We start from the raw sequence: 4,165 nt of genomic DNA, 5'->3' as shown, positions 1-4,165 counted from the left end.
GAAAAGTTTCGGTCAGGCAGGCATTCTGCGTTGTAGAAAATATATTGAAAAAATACAACGCATACACTATCATTTGTATTCACCGTTTTGCTCAGTGTACAATATGTGTGACCAAATTCACTACCCCCAAAAGGCGAAGCTATATGAAAGCAGAAATATGATGACCCGGTGTGTTTATATGGCACAACTTTTTAGCCTGCCTTGTGACGTCAGACCGCTGAGGGATATATAAAGGCAGTCAGTGGCAAGATCGGGTTTGTCAGCTACTGCTTCATCTCTCAGGCGTTTCTCAGAGTGAATCTGCGCCAAGAAGAAGCCTTCATCTAATAGGAACTTTCACTGAACAGTGATTTTGCGCTTGTTGAAGAAGCCCATCAGGAAACTTGGGTTAGTATTCAAAGTATTACCTTGAGGTACTATTGCAACAATAATTTATGCTTCTCATTACAAAGGCAGTTTAAATGACTGAAGGCTTATATTTCTTTCTATCAAAACTACTTTCGATTACTTATTGACATGGTAATATCGTTACGATCATTGCTATACAATACACTAAGTTTTAGTAATATCACTTATCTTTCTTCCCCAGACTGTCAAACAGACGCCTGCGCCTCGCCTCAGAGAGGAAGCATCGTCACTAGCTCTGCACAGAAGCCCGCTGCCGCAGACGCGATGAAGCAGTTCGACAAGGCCGACCCCAGCTCCCTGCTTTCGCAAATGCAGAGGAGGTCCTCGCCTGCAGCCAAGGAACCCCGAGAGAACTCCCCCAACCTGACGCACTCCATCAAGGGCCTCTGGGGCTCCTGGACGACTTCCGGAAGCGCGTCTGTGGGACACCAGACCAGAGTCGTCTACCCAGGGACGTGGAACCAAGCCCTGACATTGTCGAGAAGTTAAGAAACGGAAAACGTCGTCAAGGAGTACGATGGTTGAGAAATAACCGAGCAAGGAGCCGGCATGACGCCTGGCTGCAATCCGTGGAAGGCAGAGGACCTCTCGAAAGCTGCCGGTCGAGTCATGAGGAAGTCCTTCCGAGGAGCAGAAGGAAAATAACACGAGGGAGAAGAAATGGCCGAAGGAAGAACATGCAGTGCGCCTGATCGTATCCAACGTGAAATCTTTGATATGAATGCGGCGTCCCTGTCCTCAAAAGCTCATTTCCCTCTCTGTTACTACGGCAGAAAAGATTACTGAGAATTATGTACGATATTTGGTGCATCGATAGTGTCCTATCACCTTCACTTAGTAGCCAATGTTATATTTGTGATTTTCATTTATATTAAATGTGTATAATTTAAGATGCCATGCAGTAATTTTTTTTTTTCTTTAAGTTGTTTTGTATTTTTTCTTACAAAAATGTATTTTTGTATAAATGAGCTGGCGTTATACGTTCGAATATAATATTTTGAAACAACTATACGCTTTTATTCACCCAGTATTTCTGTCAAAATGTGGACTAATTTATTAAACTACATACACGTAAAATACTAAAAAAAAATGATATTAGAACTTCATAGAAGCTATAGGCCACTACAGATAAAATGACAAACTCTCACCACTACGATTTCCAAAGCTATAATAGAAATCCATATATAATTTATTCCTTCATATTTATACTATTAACAACAAATCAAGTATCTGCATACATAAAAAAAAAACATATGCTATCTACCTTGCTATGTCCCCTTTGTTTTAGTATTTACCAAAGGGTGAAACTCCACATACCGGAAAATCCTAATTGCAGACCTTCCATTCCTACAATACCCAAGTAGGCTCCAGTGCTGTCCTTACGCGTCGAGTATCTGAACACTGAGGTTATGGCATCTCACCAGGAAAAGATGTGCTAGGATGACCAGGAAAATTGTGATCATTTTTTATGTCGATGAGAGTAAGAATTATGTTAGTTATAATTATGATTGTAATAACATTAAAATTAGTATTGATAAATCTTAAATTATAATTACTAAATATTGATAGTAATATTATTACTGACAATGAAATAATAGTAAAGATAAACACAAAGCTTTCATATATGAAAACTTTGACCTTAAACACTGCATTCATTTACGAGAAGGAAAAAAAATAGCAGAAGCGCCAAACATTCCCACGGACACCATCGCAAGCCCCTGAGACACTCCCGCACCTAAGTTATTGGCGACTTTTCCCTTATTTTTTTTCCTAGTTGCCCCAAGTTCCTCTTTGCATCGATTAAGGAAGAAGGAACACATATTTTGAAAAAATGTGGTCATTTCTTTTGGATGACAAACGCAATATAAACAAATACTAATTTCACGAGATATAAGGAATGCAGAAAAGTGTACTATGCAAATATCAACAGAGAGAGAGAGAGGGAGGGAGGGAGGGAGGGAGGGAGAGAGGGAGAGAGAGAGGGAGAGGGAGGGAGGGAGAGAGAGGGAGAGAGAGGGAGGGAGAGAGAGAGAAAGAGAGAGAGAGAGAGAGGGGGAGAGGGAGGGAGGGAGGGGGGAGAGAGGGAGAGGGAGGGAGAGGGAGAGGGAGGGAGGGAGGGAGGGAGGGAGGGAGGGAGGGAGAGAGAGAGAGAGAGAGAGAGAGAGAGAGAGAGAGAGAGAGAGAGAGGGAGAGAGAGAGAGAGAGAGAGAGAGAGAGAGAGAGAGAGAGAGAGGGAGAGAGAGAGAGAGAGAGAGAGAGAGAGAGAGAGAGAGAGAGAGAGAGAGAGAGAGAGAGAGAGAGAGAGAGAGAGAGAGAGAGAGAGAGAGAGAGAGAGAGAGAGAGTTAAGCAACTGTTTACTTAGTTCTGTAAAGCATCGATAACGGAAATAACATTTATTACGATCCCATTCAATTCCTTAAGATTACGGTCATCAAATGTTACTTTCATACGTTGCAAAATCCCTCCTATTTCTAAGACTTTTTAAGCATCAAACCCTATTTATTGGGTTCATACAAGTACTAAAATTATATGTTTTTTAATTTGGTGTCAATATTTGTATCGATTTGTATATAATGATCTGTAGTATTCATTCATAGTATTGTGCGAGGTCAGACCCAGTGAACAGTCATTATATGGACATGCATATACATAGAAATAAATGCATATCTATCAGTCTAGACATATATCTACCGTATATATTGATAGATGTATATATATATATATATATATATGTATATATATATATATATATGTATATATGTATATATATATATATATATATATATATATATATATATATATATATACATATATTTGTATATATATATATATATATATATATATATATATATACATATATATATATATATATATATCTATATATATATATATATATATATATATATATATATATATATATATATACACATATATTTGTATACACATATAAATATATATATATATATATATATATATATATATATATATATATATATATACACACACATATATTTGTATATATATATGCATATATATATATATATATATATATATATATATATATGTATACATACATATATTTGTATATATATATCTGTGTGTATATATATATATATATATATATATATATATATATATATATATACATATATATACATATATATACATATATATATATATATACATATATTTGTATATATATATATATATATATGTATATATACATATATATATATACATATATATATATGTATATATATATGTATATATATATATATATATATATATATATAAATATATATATACACACATACATTTGTATATATATATATATATATATATATATATATATATATATATATATATATATATATATATGTATATATATATATATATATATATATATATATATATATATATATATATACATATATATATATAATAGACAGATGCATTCATTTATGTGTATATGCATGTCTGTATCTTCGCACATTGATCGGCCGGCCCCCGCAATCCTCACACACCGGCCGTGGGAAGTGAATGCTTCCAGTCCGGCCACGGCTGTTGCCTCGCAGAATGAGTCCAAGGAGCCGGAGCAGCCTCGCCTCCTCTCGGCTCTGTTGTCAGGGGCCTGGCTTCCCACACCTGGCTTTGGCGCAACTGGGAGGCGAATATACTTGTCCTCGCCCAAAACATAGCAACTATGATTTTTAAGAGAGATAATAACCCTTTTATAAAATGTAAATCCCAAAATGT

General features: G+C 35.6%; 1 long non-coding RNA gene across 1 annotated transcript; it reads left to right on the top strand.

Moving 5' to 3' along the window:
- Positions 1–251: 251 nt before the first annotated feature.
- On the top strand, positions 252–1,415 carry LOC138864747 (uncharacterized). The gene is made up of 2 exons (XR_011399245.1): positions 252–387; positions 590–1,415. It is a non-coding gene; the product is annotated as an uncharacterized lncRNA (long non-coding RNA).
- The last annotated feature ends 2,750 nt before the right edge of the window (positions 1,416–4,165 follow it).

The sequence above is a fragment of the Penaeus vannamei genome, chromosome 18 (assembly GCF_042767895.1).
Source record: "Penaeus vannamei isolate JL-2024 chromosome 18, ASM4276789v1, whole genome shotgun sequence".
NCBI lineage: Eukaryota > Metazoa > Arthropoda > Malacostraca > Decapoda > Penaeidae > Penaeus > Penaeus vannamei.
Note: the sequence above shows the minus strand (reverse complement) of the source record. Positions and strands in the feature narration are given on the sequence as shown.